The 18,635-nt window shown below is 40.0% G+C and overlaps 1 protein-coding gene across 1 annotated transcript in view; it reads right to left on the bottom strand.

The window, feature by feature from the left end:
- The window catches only part of LOC137268944 (uncharacterized), a 280,426-nt gene extending 263,918 nt beyond the window's left edge, over positions 1-16,508 (bottom strand). The window contains exon 1 of the mRNA XM_067803570.1: positions 16,504-16,508. The gene's annotated coding sequence lies outside the window, so the exon portion shown is untranslated. The remainder of the gene's footprint in view (positions 1-16,503) is intronic.
- Positions 16,509-18,635: the final 2,127 nt, after the last annotated feature.

Below are 18,635 nucleotides of genomic sequence, written 5' to 3'. Positions count from 1 at the left end.
TCATCAAAATAGATCTTGTTTGTAAGAGGGTACGTTCCGGGATGTTCAGATACGTTTGTCAGACAACACGCCATAAGCTCCACCCTCATTAATTAGCAATGAATCAGGTTCGAGTGACCGATAGAGTATGCCGCATCATTTCAAGATCGCCTCAATAAAGCCAAGTTCACTCCTCATCCAGTATGGTTTCATCATGAAGATGACACACTGCTCAATAATGGTTTACATACAAAAAACAAACATGGAAATGGTGACATTTGTCCTTGCGAATTATTTTAGAAAGATATAGAAGACGGTACATATTTTGCGACAATGCATCTGTGTACAATGACGTATACCCACATAACACCCGCCAAATATTTCGACAATTTCTGACAATGTCTTTCTACACCAACATTGTGGCATGGCTTTCCCTTTCTTTATACTTACAGCATGTACACCATTGTAAACATTCTCTGTACATCTTCCTGTCAAACATGGCAGGCCGCACATACCAGACGCTGTATGTGACACGTGCAGGAACGCATGACGTTTGTCTCGAGGCTCCGAATAACAGTCCTTGACGTGCGCGAGCAGCAGGGGAGATAAGCGGCAGGCCAAACCATCAGCTTACACCGCCCTGTCAGACAATATAGTAAGTGTACACTGCCATGATAGACAATAGAGTACGTGTACACAGCCGTGGCAGACAACACACCAAGTGTACACTGTCGTTACAGACAATACAAAAGGTGTACATCACCGTGACGGACCATTGGCAACAAGTGCACACTGCCGTGACAGACAATAAAACAAATGTACATCGCCCTGACAAACAATACGGTAAGACTACATCGCCGCGACAGACAGTACAACAAGTGTACATTGCCCTGACAGACAATACAGCAAGTGTACACTGCCCTGAGAGACAATACAACAAGTGCACATCGCTGTAGCACACAATACATCACCGTGGCAGACAATACAACAAGTGTACACTTGCCTGACAAACAATACAACAAATGTACATTGCAATGACAGACAATACATCTGTACATACCCTGTCAGACAATACAGGCAGTATAACATGCCCTGTCAGAAAATACAGCCAGTATATGATGCCCTGTCAGAAAATACAGCCTGTATAACATGTCCTGTCAGAAACTACAGCCAGTATAAGATGCCCTGTCAGATAATACAGGCAGTGTAAGATACCTTGTCAGACAATACAGCCAGTATAACATGTCCTATCAGACAATATAGCAAGTATAAGACACCGTCCAGGGTCTCCATACTTCAAAACTAGGCAATATGTCGCAAGGTTCGCCTACATATCGCACAGTCACACCAGTGGGGAGACATCTTTATCAGATTGTATCGCGGCTAATCCGTGGTCAATGGGGGAGCATTGATAGCCAAGCCCCCTTTATTGTGCTGCCAGACAGACCGGGGTAACATGCTCTATTATAGTTCGTCCTTTTGTTCGGGAACTCAGATTACTCCCGGGCTGTCCCTGGCTACGAATGGTTGTTAATCCCCTCCATTGATTCTTTATTGTAACACTTTGAGATTAATCGAGGCGTTGTGTCTTTACCTCCACTTTCATCTGCTGCGGCCACTTGGACGGTGTCATCCGGTAACATGGGAGAAGATATAGCTTGCAGGAAGACTGGAATTAAAGACAATATACCGCTAACCTTGGGCTGCATTGGGAACCAAGCATATGTAGGCAAAGCTTGAAGTTTTGAGGTCGGCTTGGAAGCGGTAGTCACAATGCATGTGTACACACGTCTCTTCAAATAATGCAACACTTGACGCTGGCTAAAATAATAGAAATAATTTCTAAATAACAGACTGGGGTCCTTACTGTCCGCTTATGTAGGCTTCTTGATGGATAGAATTACTATACAGCCATGGGTTCAGCATTCAGTAGAGCCTTAGTGCAAGGTCAACTAAAATTGAAAAATGGAGAAAACATGTATTCTGGTATTGGTTTTCAGCCAGGGCTGTGTTTGGAAATATATTTATGAATAGGGTGTATCTATCACTTGTAGTTATCGCTGTTATCTTACAGACAGTGGTGTTAGAGCCCACACTGGGGTTGTCTTCCGTAACATCAGCAGTGGGCAGCATCGATGGCATCTCTTGACGATTCCTGCTGCAACTGGGCTCCGTCCTTCCAAACTCCTACCAGTGATAAGCAGGACCTCGTCAGTGACTACATGAACGTGTAGAGCGACTACATGACGAACATTAGTATAGAATATTCCGTCTCAAGTTCCTTATATCTAACGACTCAGACCTCATGGCATGTTTCCACTGTTTCGGATAAAGCGGCTTTTACGAGACAATTCAGATTTGTCTCTGGGTTTTAGATGCAACACTTAATTTTGAGCTCATTGTCACAAAGCAAGCCACTGCCTCTCAAACTATTTTGCAATCCTTTTGACTCTTAAGTTGTGCCAAGTTTGATTTATGGGGTGGAGATTTTAGGTCGGTCATATTGTAAGAAAAGTAAATCAGTACATGTTCCTGCGTGTAAACGCGTTTGGGGTGTTAAGTCCCCAACTTCCAATCACGCTGTGCGAGTGGTAGATGCCCACTTTATATAACCGTTTATAAAAAAGTATTTAGAATATTGCTTAAAATTGCTTAATATTCTCGATTACCGATCGTTGTTAAGTCTGATCAGGTCTCAAACTTTATGTCCAAGGCGTTTCAACAACCTATTTACCAACTGGAAATTAAGCAGGTTAAGTCTAGTGCTTATCACCAGAGTCGCAGGGAGCGTGGGCCAGTAAAACATTTAAAAGAACAATCGCTCAGTGACAGTCCTGATATCAAACTTTAAGACTTACGAAAGGAAGTGTGTTGGCCAGTCAAAACTTCAATGTTTCACAAGCAAAAATGAAACAAAACTATGATAGAAAGTCAAAAGAGAGAAATTTAACTTGTGGTGAGAAAGTGTTAGTTTTACTTCCCATTCCTGGTCAGCCACTGACAGCAAGATATCAAGATCCATATGTTGTTGACAAAAACGACGCAGACTGAGTCGTCCTGCCCCCTGGCCGTCGTAAACATAAGAAATTGTGTCATGAAAAAATGATTAAGAAGTATCATGACAGGTTAGAAACCAAACAGGCCAATTGTATTGCCACACTCTCCCCAGTTACTGATTGTACTACAATGCTGAACATGTTAACAACATTGATGATGGTGTTAGCAATTTGAAATTTGATGACCTTAGTGATAATGTTTCACCAAAGTGAAGAAATTCTGATGTGTTAGCTTACCTTCATGAGAAACTATCACATTTATCCCCAGAACAGAAAGTTCTGATGCCAGATTTGATTTATGAGTTCCCTCAATAATTTCCTGATGTGCCTGGTCGAACTGAAGTTGTTAGCCATTATACAGACGTAGGCGATGCTGTGCCTGTAAAACAACATCCATATTGGATGAATCCGGCAAAACGTGAAGTCCTGCAGAAAGAAGTGAAATACATGCTGGACTATGACATTATTAAACCCAGTGACAGTCCGTGGAGGTGGTTGGCGCTGCTGAGCTGATATGAAAGCTGCCAGTGGGTTTTTACGAACTGATTCATATCTAGTTCCGAGAGTGGACGCTTGCACTGATCTCATTGTGGTAGATATATAAGTCAGTTTGACTTACTGAAAGGTTTCTGGCAGATTCCTCTCACAGACCATGCAAAGAAAATATCGGCATTCGCTACACCAGATGGACTGTATCAAGACAAAGTGATGTTGTTTAGTCTTAAGAACGCACAACGACGTTTCAGAGACTCATCAACAATGTGACATCTGGTTTTGACAGTGTCGGAGCTTACGTGGATGATGTCATTGATTACAACATGGAGGGTGAAGACCATCTCAAAAGAATTTGTGTTTTCTTCGAAAGACTGTCTGAAGCAAAAATGACTGTGAATCTAGCCAAGGGTGAATCTGGGAAGGCACAAGTTGAAGTTTTAGGGCATGTTGTAGAGTACGGCCTATTTACAGCCAGTTCATGCTAAAGTTGAAACAATTGTAAATTTACCAGTACTTCAGTCTAAGAGAGAACTCATAAGATTCCTGGGTATGGCAGGCTATAATAGAAAGTTTTGTAATAATTTCTCAGATGTTGTATCACCACTTACCAACCTTTGGGGGGAAAAGGTAAAATTTCAGTGGGATCACAGTCAAAGCCATACTCACCAGTATTGCAAGCACATAATTTTGAGAAAGCAAGAAAGAGTTGCAAATTGATGCAAGTGATGTAGTTGCAGGTGCTGTCCTGATTCAAGAGGATGGTTCAGGAATTGAACATCCAGTTTGTTATATTTCCAAGAAGTTTGACAAGAATCAAAGAAATTATTCTACCACTGAGAAAGAGATATTTGGTCTATTGTTAGCTTTACAGCATTTTGATGTGTACCTAGGTAACACTACTTTACCAACTGAAGTGTTTACTGATCACAATTCCTTGACTTTTCTTCATAAAATGAACAACAAGAATCAAAGACTTATGAGGTGAATTTTGACCTTGCAAGGGTTCATTCTTGTGATCAGACACATTAAAGGCAAAGACAATGTTTGTCCTGATGTGCTTTCTAGGTTGTAAATGTATTATGACTTGATGATGCTGTATGTATGTACGTACGTACGTACGTACGTACGTACGTACGTACGTACGTACGTATGTATGTATGTATGTATGTATGTATGTATGTATGTATGTATGTATGTATGTATGTATGCATGCATGTATGTATGTATGTGTGTGCATTATATCCTAGTAATTTTGCTTAAGGGGGAGAGTGTTACGAGAGTGTATTTTCTGTAATTTGTAATATTATTGATTAAGTTATAGTTATTATTGGGTCAGAAGGTTTAAAGTGTTGGGTGATAGTTACTATGGGTAATATTTCGTATCACCGGTGATAGTGTTTTAGCGGCACGCCTTTAAGGTAGCGCTTAAGAGTTACCCCTCTTTGGTGTATTTTGACTTGCTGATCGCCTAGGTTCCATACTTCGCTGGAATGCTCAAGAATCAGTGACTGTGCACATAAAGGCTGGTTGATGTGTTGACAACCTACTTTCAACACCGCTTCGTTGTGGAGGATTTAGTAGAACTGTTTCTCATTGAAAACTGAAGACTTTGGTGAGTTGATATTATATTTGTGACTCATTTGACTCAGTAGCATTGTACTAGAAACCTCTATTGTGAATCTTTGTATCTTGCTCTTTGGTCAGTACATATTACTGAATATTTTAGACTTCTCAGTGTTATATTTTGGTGATTCTGATGGGATTTCTTACACCTATTGTCACGGCAAATTATTAACCGCCGCCAAACAGGTATGATACGCTGTTGCAATTGCCAGTTAATGGAAAATGTAACAGGACTTCAGGAATAAGATCCCTTTTGTTTGAGGAATATGGTTCTGGATATATTTGGGAAAGACAAAAAGTAAATTGTGCTGAAGATTTTGTTCCGTTTGAAACGTTCATAAGAATGGCGTACATGTTTGGTTAGTAGCCTGTATATGTTGTACAAACAACTTTTTGAAACAGAATGTTATCTTTCAGTAATAAAAGTCCATACGTTTCGAACTGCACTTGCTCAATTTCGCTAAATTTGACCTGTTTTATTTTACCATGCCTCGCAGCTTACACATTCTAAAGTAATGCTATACCTCAGAGTGTCATTTTTTATTGATCTGAACAATTTTTGATAGTCTGCGTCACCGAAACACTGGAAGAAATATTACGAATGTCCTACTGTGACAGATTTAATACACCTATGTCTTCTAAGCCTGTTTTATTTACCATGCCTCGCTACCTAGACATGCCATAAGTAAAGTGTATTACTTCATACCGCATGTACATCTCTGAAACACATATCCATGTATGTGCATACTGTGAAGGACCAATCAACGTTGTAACAGGCGCCTTTGTCCCACATGTGTACTGAAATACAGAACTATTACAAGCAACATTGTGTATATATATATATAAAGAAAGAAAACATATTTATTAGACAAAAACTGGGAAAGCAGATGATACCAAAGCGCCAGGCTTAAGACAGTCACATACATTTTAAATGTCAAAACCTTACACAGAAACGAAAAGGGCGCGAATGAATTATGCATGGCGAATATCTCTTCCCCGTAATGAGCTTTATGATTGTGATGTAGAGTTATTGTTTTGCCTGGTTTTATTAACGTTTGGCATAAAAAATACCATTTTCGGAGACTCTAAACAATACAGACTGGGTTGTATGTAGGTGTTGGCAAGGTGACAAACTAGTCGTGGACGGTTAATGAGTTGGGAGACATTGCCGCAGCTCCAGTCGACAGTATTCCTGGGTAACGTATATTACAGTCAATAAAATTACAAGTAACGAATGTTGTTTTTAGGCTTTAGTTACACATGGACGTCAACGCGGAAGGTAACGAGTATTTTCACTTAAACTGGTCTGCGATGGACGACGTGAGCCGTAAGACATCACACTAGGTCTGATTGAGCTGAAATAACGTGTCATGCCCTACCCTATGAAAGAACGGCATTACATTTCTGAATAACGAAACATCACTTATCAAATCGTTGTTAGATATACATTTCCACCTTGGAGACATTGAAAGCTTCATCGGTGCTAACGACATTTAAAGTGAACGTAAGTTAGTTTTGTAGCGCATGTAAACGTATCGCACCACAGGGATAAAATCATGTCAGCTGTTGAAGCTGCTCAGGAAGCCAACAATTTGCATTGATCGTCTCTTGTCAGTTTTACAGTTTTCTTGAACAGATTCTCCATCGGATAGATAAAAACCCGGACGTGTTATATTTTCCTCATGTAGGAATATTGAAGTAATGCGCTGCTCCGCGTGAGCTCTAACGATGCCTATTGTTGAGGGGATGGGGAACCCTGCTGCTGCTGCTGCTGCCGATTCACCACACACAGAGATAAGCAATTTATTGAAGCACAGAAATCGAACATGTGTGCAGTCATGCGCCTGTTGGACTCCCTTAGAATGCTCTTTTCGGTAGATGTTGATCTAAATGAAAAATTAAAGCTGTCGTTTACAAAACGTGTAAGATGATAGGCAGTAACATGGAACACCTCCCAGATGTTTACAACCTACCAGAACATTATTTTAAGTCTGCACACAGGTTTAGCACTGGGGACCATATTGTGAGGACATAAGATTGCATAAATTGAACTGCTAAAAATAGCACATTCATATTAAAATCACCTTCATTACAAGTCCAGCCCAACGGAAACTGCAGTTGCTGCTTCCCCCTGTACACATACTCAAAACTCCCATCGATTAAATATTGCTTCAATTAATAATGGTGCCTAACGCTGGAGAAATGTTTCAGTGTGTTTCTTTACTTCCACAAGTGTGTCTATATTGTTTTGGTATATGTGTGGTATTCACACAAATGGCCCCTGTAAGTGTTCTATTAGACTTTAATATACATTTTCGGAAAGCTACACTAACTTGCTCATATATTGTTCCTACAAAGAACCCAAACGTTACTGACATCTGAAAAGACATGTAACAGGTCTCAAATAATTCTTTTGTCACAAAAATACAGTCGTTTGAGTTTCAAAAGTAGAACAAAAGATTACATATACCAGCTGGTCAAGGTTGTGGCACTACTGCATGTTTCCACATGTCCTGTCTACAATTTGAGTGAAGTTTACAAGTAAGGGAGTGAACTACAGATAACCCAGTGACCCACAGGGCAGAGAAACCCACAAGAATTAGTTTCTAGCGGTAAATTGACAAGGTGGTCAACTAACATGCTCCTCCTGCTATCTCTCTTTTTTCTGCAGCCAGTATGTTTCGGAGACACAGTTTATTACCATTCGGTTGTCCGTCAGCATCGTCCAAAGCATTAAGTAAGAGAGAGGTAGATGTTAGACCATTGATAATTCTGTATTGCTATGTGAGGTTTATAAACACGGAATAGAAGATGGATATCAGCTCATTTAGCTCTGTGTTATGATTCATAGAAGGAGATCGCTTGCAGATATCTGTGTTCCCGTGTGATATGTACTCATTTCAAAGTATATTAAAACCGTAAAATAATGACAATAACATAATCTAGGTTGCAAGAGCATTTTGTGAAAAGTCAGCTGTGACATTAAATACTTGGTATTGGAAACAAACCGAACGTACGCTTGTGTTTGGCCCAGCCAGAGGCCTTCCAACAGTATATATCCTAGACGTATATCATGTGAAATGTATATCAGGGAACACATTATACATATATACAGAAGGGAAAAACTTAACGGGGTATGCATACAGCTATATAACGTAGACCTTTATAAAAGAGAAGTATATACATATGTATATATATCTATATGTGAATGTGTATGGGTGCGTGCGCATGTGAGTTTGCGTATGCGTATGCGTGTGCTTGTGAGTGTGTAAATAGGTGGCTGCGAATAGCAAATATTTTCGATGTTTGTTTACAAGTTATGATTAAAATTTCAAGTATTTGTTTTCTAGAGAAGTATTAACCCTAATAGTGTTGTGGTCTATCTGATTCCAATGGAGCACAAACTAGCAACGCAACGCATAGTTAAAACATTACATACACAGACAGCCCTGTCGATTCAATATCATGTACATTCCATTCTAGTGGGCGAACACTGTCGCTGGCTATAATAGGCAGTGCATTTGGGAAGTAGCAGAGACGAGAAATGTCATATTAAATATTAAGAGTAATTCAAACACAGCCCGGAGATTGTGATCTGTCAGTGTACGCAGCAGTTGGTGGAAACTTTTTAACTCATACAAAAACAGATTTGCATTCATAATTCACAACCAAGAGACATATTTTACTATATCTGTTGGAAGTATCAATGTCCGTGTTGGTCCATTTGGAGACACTTTATCATCACCGGCAAATCTCCGACAGGCCATAAAGCTACTAAAAGGTTTGATAAATATTTATGTGCAAGTGATAAGTGATACGTCAGTCTTCATACATCGATATGTCAGCAAAATATCACAGTGCCAGCACTATGTATATATGTAAACAAAATATAAACGTGCCAGCGCTATGTGAACATGTAAACAAAATATAAATGTGCCAGCACTATGTGAACATGTAAACAAAATATAAATGTGCCAGCATTATGTGAATATGTAAACAAAATATAAATGTGCCAACACTATGTGAATTTGTAAATAAAACATGAATGTGCCAGCACTACTATGTGAATATTTAAACAAAATATCAGTTTGCCAGCGTTATGTAAATAAATAAACACAATTTATGTGTACAGGACTATTGTAGACAAAATTTATGCACCTGCTATGACCATTATTCACAATGTTTTCAACTGTTATTACAACAGTTCCCGATGCATCCAAATGTTGTTACCAGTGTTCAGAATATACGCAATTGTTTGAACCATTGTTCAAAATGTATGCAACTGTTTCGACCATTGTTCACAAAGTCTGCAACTGCTATGGCCATTGTTCACAATGTATGCAACAGTTTTAACGATTGTTTACAAAGTCTGCAACTGTTGTAATTATTGTTCACAATGTATGCAACTGTTATACCATTGTTCACAAAGTCTGCAACTGTTGTAATTATTGTTCACAATGTATGCAACTGTTATACCATTGTTCACAACTTATACGATTTTTATGACCATTGTTCACAATGCATGCAGATGTTATGGCCATTGTTCCAATGTATTGAACTGTAATGACCATTGTTCCAATGTATTGAACTGTAATGACCATTGTTCCAATCTATTGAACTGTAATGACCATTGTTCCAATGTATTGAACTGTCATGACCATTGTTCCAATCTATTGAACTGTAATGACCATTGTTCCAATGTATTGAACTGCAATGACCATTGTTCCAATGTATTGAACTGTAATGACCATTGTTCCAATGTATTGAACTGTAATGACCATTGTTCCAATGTATTGAACTGTAATGACCATTGTTCCAATGTATTGAACTGTCATGACCATTGTTCCAATCTATTGAACTGTAATGACCATTGTTCCAATGTATTGAACTGTCATGACCATTGTTCCAATCTATTGAACTGTAATGACCATTGTTCCAATGTATTGAACTGTAATGACCATTGTTCCAATGTATTGAACTGTCATGACCATTGTTCCAATGTATTGAACTGTAATGACCATTGTTCCAATGTATTGAACTGTAATGATCATTGTTCCAATGTATTGAACTGTAATGACCATTGTTCCAATGTATGCAAGTGTATTGTCCATTGTTCCAATGTATTGAACTGTAATGACCATTGTTCCAGTGCATGCAGCTGTAATGACCATTGTTCAGAACGGATGTAACTACCTTATCATTTTTCAACCCCCAGTACGTATCCTGATATTTTTTCAAAATTCATTTTACTGGCCTGGATCATTGTTCTCAATGTGTGTGGACACCCTGACTATTCTTCTCAATGTGTGTATGTACCCTGTTGAGTGTCTTCAATGTCTATATGTACGTATACCCTGTTGATTGTCTTTTTAATGTCTGTACGTACTCTGATTATTTTGATCAGTGTCTGTAGGTACCCAGATCATTGTCCTCAATGCCTCTACGTACCCTGATCATTGTTCCCTGTGTCAGTATCTGGTTGGCATGCCCCTTGTACAAGCCCAGCACATTGTTCACCCAATCTGAAGGTGTCCTTACCATTGTCCCCATGCCAATATCATCTCTGTGTGTGAAATCTAACCATTTTTATCGAGCCCCTACATATCCTCAGATCTGTGAATCTGACGATTGTTTCCCCTGACAGCACTAGCTCTGATCATAGTGTTTTTGCACATGCCAGATCATTGTGCTCCATATCTGTAGGTGCCCTCATCGTTGTTCCCCTCGAAAGCACCGGCTTTAATCATAGTTGTACATGTACATGTCAAGTCCTTTCCAACGGATCCAACAGATCATTGTTATCCGCATTTGTATGCACCCTCACCATTGTTCTTGTGAAAGCTTTGATCCATGCAATGTATGGAACCTGCTTGTGTGTATAGTTATTATGCACATGTGCCACAAGCTTCCTCATTCAGCACTGCACCCTACACACATTCTATCCCACCATCGCCTGAGCTGATTCACCTGCAAATAACAAGGACATCCTTCACCAATCTGAGATGTGTTTGATATTGTTCAGTTGCCCTAATTATAGAACAACGCTGTCAAGTCACACACATACATTTTAGCAGTCCCATTGAGAGTATTTATCAAACCAGTCAAGGGAAAGCTCTTTTCAAGGGGAATAACTCCACTATCAAACAATCATCTGGATTGTGATTTATTTCGATTTTTCTATCAATTATCCACGCAAGTTGGGCATTAATCTGTTGTCGCGTGCAGCCGACACAAGAGATGTTAATATGAAGGAATGAATTAATGAAAGGATGATAGCGATTAATTATGTCATAACGGAGCGAGATCTAATTCTGCTCGGATATACCCCAAGCACGCGCGGAATATCGTTTAAGTATTTATGGAAAAAACCTTGATAGGATTTAGTTTGGATTTTCTCCGTCAGTTGCCTCAAAGACACTTGCACATAGTTAAGTGCCGCCAATTATTCCCGTCACACTCTGCGGGCCTCTGTCCCGCCACATAGAAACCCACCCCAGCTTGATGCGCATGAAAACTGATCAAAATTCATTTCCCTGTAAATAACCAGTTACCTCCCTTCGCTGTAAACGACACGGTCATCTTCCGATGATAAATTATGCAAGTTAATTAAAATTTGAAGCGAACGAGATTCTCTGGCATTTTAAATACTTTTCCAAACAATAGGACATGTCAGAGTCGCGACAAGTTTTAGCTGACAATAAAATCCAATCTCATTTGAATTAATTCGAAAAACATAAGCCCCTGAATTCATGACCTTTCGGGTAAAAATTAAAAAGATTTTATTAAAGATATTCCATGACAGGGGAAACAAAGAAGGTGCCGAGTCGGTGACAGAAGAGACCCTGGTATAAACCCAATCAAATTTGTCATTACACAAAGGATTGACCAGCATGAATTTCACCAGGGAGCCAATCAAGGAAAAGAACAATGACATCGTTGACAGTTATCTAATAGGATCTACTCTCTACCACACGTTATACTTGTTTAAGCGGCACGGTACTGTTGTGGAGAAACACAAGGCAACAAATATATCAGGTTAACAATATTTCTCATTGTGATAAATGCAGGTACTTAGTGTAGAATATCGGTTTATTAACACAAGTTGAAAAAAACATAGTGTTGCTTGTCTCCCGGTAGGTGTTAAGAAGCACGTGTATCTAATATCGATACTAGCCCTAGCACATCATGCATAGAAAATGGAACTTAAACGACTCCAGTTTTTACCATAATGTTGATGAGGGCATTCCTCACAATGTCGTAGAGAACAGACCAGAACCATAGACGTGGCCCTTATACATTACCCATCAGGCTTAATATGTAATCTCTATTTAAACGCACATATGTCCGTGTCGCTGCATGAACATATACAGACAGTGTTCCTGCTGATCTGTTTTTAGAATGTTAGAGTGATTAGTATCGCCATGTCATGCCCACCAATATGATTGTTCCAAATTTGGTGAGTGAGTGAGTGAGTGAGTGAGTGAGTGAGTTCTAGTCGCTTTTGGTAATACTCCAGTAATATGGACTTCACACAATGTATATTCAAGTGAGGAATCCAAACCGGGTCTTTTTCATGATAATGCGAACGCCTTACCACTAATCTAAGAGATTATAGCAGATTAACGCTTTGTTTCTGCAAATATACATTTTTGATAGACATTTTTGATACACTAAAACGGTTCCCCCTTAAGGTGGGGACAGGGAGAACCTGAGGAAGATGGAGACTTTTGATATGATCGTATAATTTCTAGGAATGTGAGACAGACAAAGGTTATTTTCACCAATTTTACTCTCTCAAAAAGGAAAGAAACAAGTAAAACAATCCTCCCTTACAATCAGCACAGTGCCTTTGATCTTCAAATTTTCAAAGGGGTGTAGCGTTCAGTATTTGCTGTTAAAGAGTTGAGTGGTCAGAGACTAACAGAGATTACATGACAGGTGCCCGGACTTTCTTCCCGTGATATTGGTCAGCAAAGTTCAGATATCGGTATGGGGTCATGGAAGGCAATCATGTTCAGTATTAGCTACACACATACTTCTCAGCCAGGTCAACGTGGGCGCCAATCAGTTTCTACAAAAGAGTATTAACCAACGTTTATGTTGGAGCTATAAAGCTTTCGTACCCCTCTGGCAACAATAGGTCATGACCTTCACATACGTCTTTCACCATTGTGAGGTGTTGCGTCATATATAACGACTCTGACACTGAACTGACCGTTGCCACCAAACCGACGCTAGTCATCGGTCTCAGTCTATCAAATGGCTGAAGATCATTTCAGCTTGACGATAATTTCCAATGAAAATCACCCCAGATAGATTGCTTATATTTTATATTATTATTTTATTGTATTAGTATTATTTTATGTAAACAAAAGGAGGACCAAACGTTTGAAAACTCTTGGGCATATTACTACGTGGTGAGTGAGTGAGTGAGTGAGTGAGTGAGTGAGTGAGTGAGTGAGTGAGTGAGTGAGTGAGTGAGTGAGTGAGTGAGTGAGTGAGTGAGTGAGTGAGTGATATTTCCTCGAGCCCTTTTCCAGTTATATGACAGTCACGCCTAGAGGAATCAGAGCTAACAAGCGACCAGAAGGTTGTCGAAGGGGCCTTCTAAAATGTGTGTTTTCGGTAAGCTCCCACAGGGAATGCTCGACATGTGACGCCCTGCTGTCATCAACCACGCCTTCAAGGAGCTGCGAGTCCCGCAATAAATGTAAACTATGGCTTTTAATTCAACTTTTTATTAATCGCCTCAGGTTGGTTATCCTTTTTTGAAGGGGCGGCTTTCTCTAAATTGCTAAATAGTTCAAGGAAATTCAAAAGATCCGTCTTTGATTAAGTATGATCAATGCCTAACGCTGAGATGTCACACCCGACTGATAATCCATTCCCAAGGTTAAACTATAGCACATCTCGAGCTGACAATGTCAAAGACACGATTGAACAAATAGGGCGAAGGCATAAATGTTGCTCTGGGCTATTTTCGAAACTTCCTTATCCCCGCTAAACATTATCTTTGGCAAAAACTCCTGTGAGGGATTTAGACAGACGTGGAACGCGCCGATGTGCTACAGTCATCTCATCAAAGCGGGGATAGTTCACATTTATAGCATTTTCATTAGGATAAGTCAAAATGCAGACTGTTCCTTTAACAGGCATTGAAACAATAAAGTTTGTTTACTATCAGTTTCAAAGAGGTATGCCTATTTATCTTACGAGAGTTATCTTCCCTTTCATAACCTAATGTTGGCGTTATGAATGGATTAGAATGTACACAGTCAGGGCGATCAGATTATTGGGGTAGTGTAGCGTCCATCAGTGCACACCTGTTCAATGAGACGAGGACATTTTAGACATGTAAGAGTGGTGTGACTCCATATATGTGAGTCAAGATATTCAGGAGTTGTATGTGTGGAGCTTCTGATTTGTATGTGATCGGGTATGTGGATGCAGGTGCTGGTTGTGTGTGTGTGTGCGTGCGTACGTACGTGCTTGCGTGCGTGCGTGTGTGTGTGTGTGTGTGTGTGTAGAACTTCAGATCTGTATGTGGGCGTTGGGTACAGTTGGGCACATGTGTTGTGTGTGGAACTTCAGATCTGTATGTGGGTGTTGGGTACAGGTGTAGTGTGTGAAGAACTTCAAATATGTATGTGGGTGTTGAATGCATGTGTTGTGTGTGTAGATCTGTTTGTGGGTGTTGGGTACATGTGCTGTGTGTAGAATTTCAGATGTGTATGTGGGTGTTGGGTACAGATGTGGTGTGTGTAGAACTCCATATCTGCATGTGGGTCTTGGGATACGGATATTGTGTGTGTAGAACTTCAAATATGTATGTGGGTGTTGAATGCATGTGTTGTGTGTAGATCTGTTTGTGGGTGTTGGGTACATGTGTTGTGTGTGAAGAACTACAGATGTGTATGTGGGTGTTGGGTACATGTGTTGTGTGTAGAATTTCAGATGTGTATGTGGGTGTTGGGTACAGATGTGGTGTGTGTAGAACTCCATATCAGCATGTGGGTGTTGGGTACAGGTGTTATATGTGAACAATGCCACGATGTTATTATACTGGTTTGTGAGCATTTGAGTCTTGTGATGCATGTGATGTAAGGTGGATTTAGACAATAATCCATGCCATGCGTATTCGTAAGATGCTGATCCACATAGAATCGTTACGCTTGATATACATTGACTTTACCATATCGATATATTGGCCAGGGAATATCGATAGTGGGGAAGACTGGCGTCCCAGATCCATAAACAATAGAACATTCCATTCGAGAAACGCATTAGTTGTATGACCCAAAAAGGGTTCGTTATTAATCTAAAAGATGACAACACGTTATTGAAAGTTCGCTTCCGGATGTCTTGCCGAGAGAGGCATGTTCGCCACATTGAAACAATAAATACGGAGCAAAATGTTACAGATGTCAAAACATGCGATGCTTGCTTACGGTTAGCACTGTTTGCACGTGCAAATTTTGTACCGCATAAGGTGCATATTTGGCAATTGTATCATGACGGGAGTCAACAAGTTATGAATGACAAGAAGAGTTCATAACGACTTGTGTTTGTCTTTGGCAACGGAAACATGAAGGGGAGGGATATTGTACATTGTTTAATGTGAGAACTTTATGTCTTGCCTCTACGACAAGCCTGTCATTCCTATTCTGATCGCTGCAGGCTGGTCATCTGGTCAAGGTGACACGGATTTCCACGATGGTACACACATTCTTCGCATTCCACCCCACAGTATTTTGGTCAATGTTATGAGTGTATGGGTGACCTCCAGGCGACAAACAACGATCTCTGAAATGAGGCGTATTTTGTATGTCTGGGACATTAACAAAAAAAAAATAATCCCTCCATATGAAAGTAATATACATTCGTAAAGTGCATCGCATGAGCGAAAAATGGTTCTCATGCTATCATCTCTGACTGATTACATTTCTTCGTAGAGATCTCTGTCATAACCTGTTCTCATGGGAACTATTCTGCCATATATTTCAGCAAGTAGAAATACTCACATCAACTGGTATTACGAAACAACGCTGTATATTCCGTCCTCTGGCCGTTTCAGACGTATATAACTGGTTGCAGTTAGTCTGTAGTATATATAAAAAGAAGTTACGGTGAACTGGTGTCCTACTTCAGACAATATTTGAGCATTGTTACATAATATGCTGATCACACTACAATGGTCTAGTCTGAATTAAATATGATGGCCGACGTGTGTGAGCAAGGCAGCCGACTGTACACTGACAAAGGTTTCCGCATGAAGACACCGTGTCTTGGTCTCCACAGCTGACACTCGGGCACAGACGAGCATCAGTCTAGTTTGAAAACAGACTTGAACCGGAAGCGGACATGGTGGGAGAAATACGACTTCTTTACCATGCTGTTATTAAATAAGAGACGATGCTTGACAGTCGTGCAAAAGCTTGTCGGAGGAAAGGTAAACTAGGGGGCGCCATCATTTGACAGGATATTGTTAATTAGTCTTTTGATTAGTGCAAAATTACACCGGCCTGACAGCCATGTCTGCAAGACCTGTCTGTTCTCTGTCACATCACCGCAGAACACATCATCTGATATTATCATTCCGCGGTAAAACAAAAAGTAGTGCTATGCCGAAGGGAACGTTAGTAAAATGTCGATTTACAGCGAGCATTTATTATCGTGTGTTTGTGCTTATATAGACAGCGACATGTTTTCTTCAGTTACATTGTTTGAGTGAATTCTCGTTGTCTTTGCAAAAGTCGACGTCACTACACATGTAGTTGTCGTTACGCCAAAATCCGGAGGTGTGTGAGCTAACTAGGCAGTCTACTGACTGCATTTTGATATACAATCACTTTTTTATGAGGTGAATATGGCTATTATTGAAATATGTCACAATTGTAGACCCAGTCATTTACAGCATCACCAAGAAATTACGCAACTTTGAAAAAACAACATATGCAGTGACAGATTAAGAAACATCTGTGTTGCTGTGAATATAAGATGGTGGACATGTTGTACCATATGTCTGTCGAAATTATGTCAATTATTTCATAAACATGGCTGTCGCTCCAGGCAGGGGTATTTATTATGCCCTTGCAGTCAGTGATTGATTGTCTCTGATAGCAATGCAGGCGATGTAACTGCGCATGCGCCACCATGAGGAAACACGCTCAAGGCATATTATTTTAGTGTTGTGTCGGAACACATGGCAGACTAAATTCCTCCAGACATATTTTATTATTGACTATGGTTATCATATTTCCTAACGACATCATTTACGATATATTTTCTTGTTGCTGTCTAATGAAACTTGGAAACAAAATATTGGAGTGAACTTACTATGAAACTAATTATAAAATGATCACCACGAGTCTGACCGACTTATGCTATATTTGGTAACATTCGACAAGTACTATCCCACTACTGACTAACAGAGCTGGGGACGAATTCACATAGATTAGTGAGTGAGAATAGTTCTACGTCGCGTTTAGCAACATTCCAGCAACGTCACGGCTGAGAATACAAGAAACGGACTTCATGCGTTGTAGGGGATTGTGGGGATTCACCTCGGCGTGACAAGCGAACGCGTTAACCACTAGGCACCCCGCCGCTCAAGTAACGAACATATGTTGGATGTAAATACATCTATAAGCATGCAGATTCATATCATAATTCTGGATGTTGTCAACAACATGCAGGCAAAGATATATACACGTTAAGTTACGAGCTGCTCCAGGCTGAAACTATAAGGTATGAGTATACACTGACTTGCAGGAACTAGACATAATCAGCACATACCTCTCTGAATAAGATTTCCAACTGTTTTCATATGATGAAAGTCATTCTGTCACGGGTGGTGGGTAAAGTAAAACAGCTTTCTGCTGTGCAGTTTCCTTATCTAGTTTTAAGTATGCTATATGTGGGATCACACTTTCTTGGAAAAGTACATTTGTTACGAGTGTTTATTTTCTGTATATTTTGTTATGAATTCAGTAATAATTATTTTTGGGTCACAACGTTTAGTAACTGTAGTTACATTACCAACGCTTTATCCGTCAACGCCTGATCAACTGCTGTCAGACCGCTCGCCGTTTTACATTCGGCGCGACTGTTTCTCTCTCACACTTAGACTTTGGTGAGTTTGCTTTACAATATATTCTGTGACCCATTGCCTTAGATGTTGTCTCACTTGTATTGTTTTTGAAATAGATATTGTAATATTGACATGTGACCTTTGTATAACTTGCTCTCTCGTTGCTAAATAATACAGTATCTGAATATTTTAAACGTGCCTTTGTTCTGTTTTGCTGGTCCATAGGGGGTATTCTTAATCGTAGCACATTCTAATACTTGGGTTGAGTCCCATTTGGGATTCGAACCCGCAACCTCAGAGCCAGGCACCTAATCGCCAGCACACAAAATCAGCCGCCTAGCCCGCTCAGTCACCACGACTTACACAAAATGGCAGTCGGACAACTGGTAGTC

Source organism: Haliotis asinina, chromosome 16 (assembly GCF_037392515.1).
Source record: "Haliotis asinina isolate JCU_RB_2024 chromosome 16, JCU_Hal_asi_v2, whole genome shotgun sequence".
Lineage (NCBI taxonomy): Eukaryota > Metazoa > Mollusca > Gastropoda > Lepetellida > Haliotidae > Haliotis > Haliotis asinina.
The sequence above is the reverse complement of the archived record's forward strand: the minus strand, read 5'-3'. Positions and strand labels throughout refer to the sequence as shown.